The 9,910-nt window shown below is 32.9% G+C and overlaps 1 long non-coding RNA gene across 1 annotated transcript; it reads left to right on the top strand.

Annotated features, from left to right (window-relative positions):
* The first annotated feature begins 5,981 nt into the window (after nt 1–5,981).
* LOC120355257 lies at nt 5,982–7,944 on the top strand. Its single transcript, XR_005573473.1, has 3 exons — nt 5,982–6,236; nt 7,543–7,652; nt 7,799–7,944. It is a non-coding gene; the product is annotated as an uncharacterized LOC120355257 (long non-coding RNA).
* Nucleotides 7,945–9,910: the final 1,966 nt, after the last annotated feature.

Below are 9,910 nucleotides of genomic sequence, written 5' to 3'. Positions count from 1 at the left end.
TTATAGACCCATTAGTATTCTAAATGTAATAAGTAAAATTTTTGAAAGAGTAGTTTTACATTTTTTGAAAGAGTAGTTTTAAATAGGTTATTGATGCACCTGGGAGAAATTAATTTCATATGTGATGAACAGCATGGGTTCCAGAAAGGGAAATCTACTAAGACTGCAATAGTATCCCTTGATTGATTGATTGAGTACTTTATTTATGTAGATTACAATATATACTGGCTTATACACTTATATACAATAGCTTACAATACAGCAAAATTATAGATGAATTTACATAATATAGACTAGGAAAATAACTATTGAACTGTATATGATATGAAAAAGCAATTTGTAATATAATAACTATAGATAATAATCATATTGTTATGCATCTACATAAATTGGCGGAGCTTTGGACATATCAATGTCCATTCTTGGGAAGAATATTAAAAATATCCTCCCCACTAACTCTCTACCAAAACGTTAATTTCGTTATTTAAACTAAGGATTTATTATTAATGGAAATATTGTAAAAGTTTTAATCAATATGAATATTGAAGAGAAAAAAAAACAGAAAATTGATAGAGTAAAATAATTATATAGGTAGGTAGATAAGATCAAATAATTGATTAATAAAATGAAGTAGGCTGAAAGTAGATCAGGGTTATCAAATTCAGTAATATACAGCATTATGCAGTGGATAATTGAAATAACATGAGTTTATATATATATATATACATACATATATATATATATATATATACAATTCGTTCTATAACATGGTTTAAAGGTTTATATTGGTGGAATGGGTGAGGGATATTTGTCATGTGATCGTTCTAGGGCCGGACAGTTTCAGTCATTTGTTCCAAAATATGTTTTTTTAAAGTCAGGTTGAAGCTCGCTCGGCTCTCGATAGACCTGATAGAAACAGGAAGTGTATTCCATGCACGACAGGCACTGACTAAGAAGGATTTTGTGAAAATAGTAGTTCGATGATTGGGTATCCTTAAAGTACTTTCTCCGGTTCTAGTATGTGAAGCATCTATCCTCCTACCTTCAGAGACAAATTTGAAATCATCTTTAAAATAGTTCGGATTACCGTATTTCAAGATATCTCTAACAAGCTTGACTATTCGAAAAAGCCTCTGATCGGGAAGCTTCAATGTTGAACTAGCAATGTGGGCTGGGGTGATATGATCATGGCGTTGGAGAGAGTAGACGAAACGTAGACAATAATTTTGGCAACGCTGTAGTTTATCATTCAGAGTGACTTGCATATCGTTAAGAACAGAATTACAATACATTAAATGTGGGAAGATGAGTGATTGAACCAATAATAATTTAATGTTTCTAGGGAGGATATCGTGCATTCTTCAATGCATGCATGGCTGAGAATACCTTTTTACAAGTTTTGTTCACTTGTTCTGACCAGTCAAGAGTATTATTCATAATAATGCCTAAATTTTTAACTGAGCTACAGTAAGGAATGTCATTACCGTCTACACTAATTTTGTGAATCGATTCAAGGTCAATATTGTTTATAAGACGAGAATATCCAATTATAATGGGTTGTGTTTTGATGGGATTAAGCTTAAGGCCATTTTTCTTTGTCCATTCCACTATCGAATTGATATCCTGATTCATTATTCCAACTGTTTCATTAATTTTTGTTATGGGACAGCTTAAATAGATTTGAAGGTCGTCTGCATAAGTATGGAAACTGGAGAATTTGATAATGGAAGAAAGGTCATTAGCATACAAAGTGAAGAGGAGAGGGCCTAAAATTGAACCTTGTGGTACTCCATGCATAACGTTTTTCCAAGTTGACTTTTTGTCACCGACAGATACACATTGTTTCCTACCTAATAGATAGGATTTAAACCAAACTAACGAGTTGCGACTGAAACCAAGAATAGCCAACTTATTCAGAAGGACTGTATGATCAACAGTATCGAATGCTTTAGAAAAATCAAATAGGGTGAGGATGGTGCATTTTCTTTGGTCCATAGCTAACCTTATATCATCAGTGACACGAAGCAGAGCTGTCTCAGTTGAATGGAATTTTCTAAAGCCTGATTGAAAGTTATGAAGCTTACTATTGTTGTCTAGAAATTTTACAACTTGAGCATGAATGAGTCTTTCTAGCACTTTGGACAATGCAGGTAAAATACTGATTGGTCTAAAATCCTCAACTTTATTGGGTGATGGAACTTTATTTAGAGGGCGAACCAGAGCAAACTTCCAGTTTTCAGGGAAAATGCCTTCTTCAAGTGACTTGTTGAAAATGTATGTAATGGTTGGTAAAACAGCAAATAACATCTTCTTGATAAATTTAATAGGAATTTTGTCTACACCTGTAGCATTACTATGAATACGTTGAATTGCTCTGAAAGTGTCTTCTTCTGAGATTGGATGGAAATGAAATTGATCAGTGATTGGTAAATCTAAGTTTGTAACCTGCTCTTCAAGATCATCTATATGATTAGCAATGACAACTTCGTCGCGTTGGTTAGAGTGTGAAACGAAATGGTCATTTATATTATTCAATGGTAAGTCAATTTGTGGATTCGATTTCTGTTTGCCAAGCCCGAATTCTTTTATTCCCTGCCAAAGTGATTTAGAGTCTTGTCTATTGTTTGTCATAAACGAATTCAAGTACCTAATCTTTGAGTTCCGTAATTCCTGTTTAACCCTATTTCTAAGGCTCCTATACTCTATCAAACTGTCCAAGTCAAATGTCTTTTAAATTTTCTATGTGCTTTGTCTCTACGTCCCATCATCTTAAGTATGTCTTCAGTCATCCACGGTACTCGTCGTTTTCTATTAATCCTCCTTGTCACATAAGGTGCATGTTTGTCATACAAAGTCAAAGTCCAATTCTCGAAAGTCTTGACCATGTCATCAACTGAGGGTAATGCTTCAATTTGATGCCATGGAGTCTGAGCCACATCAGTCAGGAAGGCGGCTTCATCAAAGTTTTTGAAGTCTCTATAAGTGATAATTTTCTGTTCTGGCTTGGGTATCTTATGGGAAAGTACACAGTAGATCAAATCATGTCTAGAAATAGCTGGGACTGAGATTTGGCCTGCTTGAACAACCTCATTGGGATCACTAACAATGAGAAGGTCAATGAGTGTGTCTGATTCATTAGTATGATGAGTTGGATCGAGGGGTAAAATAGTCATGTTTAGGCATTGGAAAATTGTAGTCAGTTGAAAGTAGTCAAAGTTACGATTCGTCATGTTCAAGTCGGTGTTCATATCCCCCATAACTAGTATACGGTTATAACAAGGCATAAGAGAAAGCAAGGCATTTTCGAAATCTGTGAAATGACCTATTTTTGGTGGGCGATAACAGATACCAACGAGTAATTTATCATTACTAGATAAGGATAATTCAAGTAGCATAAACTCTGGTCTGGAACAATACTCTTGTTTAGATGTGATTAAAACTTTTGTTTTGATACCATCTTTCACATAAATTGCTACACCCCCACAAGCTTTATTTAATCTATCATTCCGGAAAAGATTATATCCAGGCAATGCAACAAAATTTGATGAAATACTAGGCTTCAAAAATGATTCGGAAATTCCGATTAATTGAAGTCCTGAAAACGGAAGATTGCTCTGAGTTCATCAATGTGGCACTGAGGGATTGTACGTTAAGGTGAGCAGCCTTGAAAAGTTTTTTGAAAGAGTGGAGCTTATTTGCTAGAAACATACCTGCGTCATTATTACTATTATTGAAATAATCATACCTACTTGAGGGCGAGCGAGCTGACGTGTCAGTGAGAGGCATCATGGAAGCAGCAGACCAATCGTGAACCGACCTCAGAACGACACATGACGGGGAAATGGGGATGAAACTGATAAAACTTAACCTAAATGAAAAAGTCTCTTGATTCGAGTGCATTCAGTATGCCTTGACAGTTCGGCTCCTTCACTATTTAAAGCACTAGTTCAGAAATTCACTAAACACAATAAGATGTAGATGTGTGGAGTTTCGGTGATGAATAATCCTAATGGTGAATAAGATGAAGATTGAGGAAGAACTGGTAGTGGGAGATCTGGTCCAAGTGGAGATAGAGCGAGTAGGTATCCAGTAGTGGAAGAATCGGGTCCAAGTGGAGGTAGAGCGAGAAGGAATCCAGTAGTGGAAGATCGAGTCCAAGTGGAGACAGAGAGAGATGGAATCCAGTGGTGGAAAATCGAGTCCAAGTGGAGATAGAGAGAGATGAAATCCAGTAGTGGAAGATCGTGTTCATGGTGGAGATAGAGCGAAATGGGATCCAGTAAAAACTGAAAAAGAGAAGAAGAAGCCAGCAGAAAAACGAAAAATCTTTGAAGAAAGTTATCAATAGAGGAAAGATACATAACTGATAATGAATAATATTCGCATAAAATTGAAGAGGAATAGTATGATTTAATGTGGGAAAGAATCGAATATTATATGATAAATATATGGATATTATAATATAATATAAGGATAATAGTAGAAGGTAATCAGATAGAAAGAGAAAAGGTAGAAAGATAAATAGATATAGAAAGAGAAATAAACATTTGAACATGCTGGATAGCAAGTGGAAAAATCACAGGGAAAATAATGATAATAATAGGGAAGGAAAGAAGAGAAAGAAGGAATGTGCACAAATTGCGAAGAACTTATGAAACTGAACTATAGAATAAGAAATAGAACATCGCATTGTGATCTTCAAGATTCTTGGTATCTTGCATCGAGATATATCAATTTTCGAAACAGCATCCAACAGTTCCTCATTAAGCATCACTTGAGTGTCTCGACTAACCATAATATATTTTTCATTGGTTCTAAATCTGCAAGAACTGTTGTCAAATGATACGTAAGCTCCGCCTCCCTCCATACTGAATCCCATTCTATATTTTGAAGTAGTTGGTAGAAGGAGCATTTTCAATTCATTATCGTAAACATTCATACTCCTCAATTCAATTTCTCTGAAGACCGACGATGAAGCATGAAGATTTTCGGTTCGAAGTGTTAAAAGAGCTTTTTTGAAAATATCTGCGTTTATTTTATCATATTGCTGTAAAAGATTTTTCAATTCAATCATGCAATTTAGAAAGTTATGGTGCTTGCTATCTTCTGGTAGATAACCTCTTGGGCATACTTTTTCTTCTGGCCGATCTGGTTCTGGAATATTGAGAAAATTCATGCTGTTAGTGCCCCTATGATAAAATATATATTTCAAATGATTAGTAGATAAGATAATACTGAGTAAATCAATTGAGGATAATTCTGCTAGCTGGCTATAATCACTTGAAGTAATTGCATTTTATATTAATGTATTTATAGTCATCATCATAAATGTTTCTACATTTAATTTCTTATTTCCAAATTAATTTGTTTAGTTGTACTTCAAATTTTCTTTAATTATTTAAGTATTATTCAATTCACTCATTTTTCATTTTAGTATTTGGTGCAGAACTTAAGATTGTATAATCACTTGATGTAATTGCATTTTATATTAATGTATTTATAATCATCATCATAAATGTTTCTACATTCAATTTCTTATTCCAATATTAATTTGTTTAGTTGTACTTCAAATTTTCTTTGCTTTTCAAACGATTAATGTAATGGAAGCAAAATGGATTATTGATCTGTTGCTTCCACATATTCTTGTTTTCAATAAATAAATAAATAAATGATGCAAACAGCACGAAAATAATTTGTGGAAATTGGAACGTTGCAAAGTACGTATTGATCAACGTTGATCACAGATAAATAAGAATAGATAATTAATCAATAGTATAGAATCAATTAATAGATAATTATCATAAAAAATTATTAGTATCCATGTCAATACTTTTTTGCATAAGCAAAACTAGTTTCGTGCACTCATAAAATTCCTGGTTCCACCTAGGCCTAGTTAGTGCTATACAACCTCATTCAACCGATTTCAAATTGGAATTAGCAACTGCTCTGGGTTTATTGAATTAATTGCTTTTTAGGAAGGCTCCAGTTATTAGAGAGAACCTCCTATGACAATCTCATTAGAGTACATAGAGAGATTGCGGTCAACCGACCGAAAAAAGACAAAGTTACTCGCGATGTCAAGAAGGCGATCCGTCGTCTTATAAACGGCGAGATCACAATAATACACTTTCTGAGTGCAGTGGCTCATGGTGCCGACAACATTATCAATAGGCCACTGCCTCAGAATGAGTGGTTCCTTCTTGACATCGCTGGAGAGGAAGAAGTAATGTGAGAAGGTAAGAGTCAGATTGGCAAGATAACCATTACAATCAATGGTCGACAGCCAAAAAGTTACATATTACTTGTACCTTAATTTTAGTATGTGGAAATTATCATTTATATTAAAGCGACAGAGTAATTTTTGAATAGCTATTTTTCATTTCAAATGGGACCCCCGATGAATCCTGATGTCATAATTATTCTTAGTATTAATTAAAATAGTTATTTTTCATTTCAAATGGGACCCCCGATGAATCCTGATGTCATAATTATTCTTGTGAAAGAAATATTTAGCTGTATCCATAATTTTTACCAACTCTGCACTAGTGACACCCTGGGTTGGAGAACTCACTCATGAAATGTTGCATTGTAATTTTTGAAATGCGCAACTTTTAATTATACAGAGTTGATTAAAATTATGAAAACAGCTAAATATTTCTTTTACAAGAATTATTTGAAAGGATGTTTCATTGGGGATCTTATTTGAAATAAAAAATTACTCTTCGCTTCAACATCTTTGTCCCTCATATGAATCGAAATTCTTTTTCTTTTTTAAATGAGAAGATGGTCATGTGATACATGATTTCAATACAGAGTTCCAAGAGAAAACCGCACATTGATATCTCAACCCTTATCAATTTTTTGATGTAAAAGTTGCAAATTAGCTGAAATCATGTGTCAGCCCAAGAAGGACTGTCTGTGTGACAGCTCCCAAATAGCCTCAGCTGATGTTATGAATGAATGGAAAAACTGTAGTAATTGCATGCAATGAATTGTTCAACTGGCTTAATGATAAATAACAACAAATGTTTTTCTTGAGCAATTTCAATGTTGAATGAAAAAGACTAAGAAATTGTCTTAGTCTTTTTCATTCAATATGAATAATTACCACAATATCAATTTCTCAACTACACAAAAAATTTCCATGTTATTTGTTATATCCTGAAAAAGGACGAAGGAGTCGGTAAATTAGAGTATGTGTTCATAATTTGAAGTTGATTGATCAAATCTTTCAAAAGTTATTGTTGAATATTCACACAGACGGACAAGGACTTTGGCCTTGAGTTGAGAGTAAAAACTCGCTAATGCTCGATTAAATATTTCTTATGGATTCTATGTGCATTTTTATTGATTTGTATGCATTTTAGTGTGATGTTACTATAATTATATAAATGTCCTAAATATTTATTGATAATCTACAGATGTGGTTCAATCAGACTAAACATGTGATGATATGATGTTAGGAACTCCTGACTCATAAACTAATATTACTGTGTTCATTCAAATAACTGATTTAAAAATAATTAATTTTCATCTTTTCAGGTTGACCGTATCTCCAGAAGAGGTTGTAAATATTAGGTAGATAGGAAATATTATTAGGATAGATCTGTAAATATTAATGTATTATCTCCAGAAGAGGTTGTAAATATTAGGTAGATAGGAAATATTATTAGGATAGATCTGTAAATACATACAAATTAGCTGAAATCATGTGTCAGCCCAAGAAGGACTCCAAAAGTGTACCAAGGAATATTAAGAAATGGATAACTGAGAGTCATTATTTTGATTTGTATATTAGGTAGATAGGAAATATTATTAGGATAGATCTGTAAATATTAATGTATTATCTCCAGAAGAGGTTGTAAATATTAGGTAGATAGGAAATATTATTAGGATAGATCTGTAAATATTAATGTATTAATATATAAATAAATAAATTGCAACTTGAAAATTATGTAGAATATAAGACTTTTCATTTCTATCATTAAAAAAAAACACCTTGTGTGACTATTATTTGTTTCAAATTTTCGATCTAGTGTTTTTTCCTCACATGAAAAATCACTGTTGTTGGGTCTAGTCCAACAAGGAAAGTTCTGACTTGATCATTGTTGAAGCATTGTCCAGATGCTGCATTAGAGATCTGACTCGACTAAAATTATAATGTACAGCAGACAGCATTGGAATATTCAAGAAATAGATTGAGAGTCATAAGAAAATATGATTGGACTAATGTGAATAATAGTGCTTACTATTTAATTTATAAAATCGATCACTTTATTTTTTAATCACACAATATAATACAACTTGGATAAAATATAAAAATGAAAAATATAAATGAATGTTTAAATATAGATGAAATACAAACCTCAGTACCCTTTTAAATTATTTTATCACAAGATGATTCGGATATTAAATACCATTTTCAAGTTTGAAAATGAATCTGAATGTTTCAGACTTGAAAATGGCATTTAATGTACGAATCATGTTGTGATAAAATAATTTAAAAGTGTACTGAGATTTGTATTTCTATTTATATTACAAAAACCCCTAAAAAGAAAAGACAAATGAGTGTTTATATGTGATTGAGAAACTACTAGACCAATTATTATGAAAGTTTGGGAATATGTTGTGTGAATAAGTATTAAGTCTAGTAACACACACATCAATTTTTGAACTTACGATTTTATGCCATCCTAATAAATTTGATTAAATTGAACAAAATTTGACAAACATATATTTCTAGCAGGAACCCGTGCTTCGCAAGGATCTATATTCAAACTTGATAATCTGAAAACTTGACGTAATGAAATTTTAAAGAACTTAAAATAGTCAAACATGTTATCAGAACAACCGATGAAATTCCAGTTTATTCAAGGAATTATCGATATCCTGTTGTTTACAAAGCAGAAGTTGATAGACAAATCCAAAAATGCTAGATCAAAAAATTATCAGACCCAGTCATTCAGCTTGGAACTCACCAATTTGGATTATACCAAAAAAACGTGATGCATCCGGAAAACAAAAATACAGAATTGTGATAGATTTTAGAGGAGTAAATGCAAAAACTATTGATGATAGATTCCCATTGCCAAATATTGCTGAAATCCTGGATAAATGAGGAAGATGTCAATATTTTACAACTCTTGATTTGGCAAGTGGTTTCCACCAGATTCAAATGTATCCCGAAGTAGTATGAAAAGGATGGTTGAAAAACATCAACTCAGTTGATGGATCAAATCGGTTGATGGATCAACTCAGTTGATGGATCAACTCAGGAGTACCATCAAATCGGTTGAACTATCAATTCAGTTGATGGATCAAATCAGGAGTACTATCAAAATCGGTTGAACTATCAATTCACCAGTACTTCAAGGTAGGTTCTAGAACATCAATTCACTTGAACCAGCAAATAGAAAGAAGCTTGCATGCTTTGAAAGTAGGTTCAACTCACTTGAATGAACAACAAGAATGAACCTTGTACCGTTTGAAAGTAAGTATGTGTCAAGAGTAGCATGCAATCATTCGGCTGTTCAACATTAACGAGCTGTTACATAAGTCGTGCAAATAGAAGACCCATTATAATTATAGTGCAGTTTGTTATGCAACTTTGAATGCACTTTTTCACTGAACAACATTATTATTTTAACGAGCACTTATGTAAGACCCATTACTATAGTGCAGTTTATCATGCAATCTTCAATGCACTTTTTCCAAGGTAATAATGGAAAGTTTCACATAATTATTTGATAGAGCAAGAAAGAATAAGGATTAGAAAGAGATGTGATGCTTCCCTCATTTGTCTCCACCAGCCAATTTTAGTATAAAAGCAAGTATCAGATAACATTTACTATATAGCCACTATCTTCATATATAGACACCAAGATTACTTCAACATCAAGACTGCCTACTC

The sequence above is a fragment of the Nilaparvata lugens genome, chromosome Y (genome assembly GCF_014356525.2).
Source record: "Nilaparvata lugens isolate BPH chromosome Y, ASM1435652v1, whole genome shotgun sequence".
In the NCBI taxonomy this organism is placed as follows: domain Eukaryota; kingdom Metazoa; phylum Arthropoda; class Insecta; order Hemiptera; family Delphacidae; genus Nilaparvata; species Nilaparvata lugens.
Note: the sequence above shows the minus strand (reverse complement) of the source record. Positions and strands in the feature narration are given on the sequence as shown.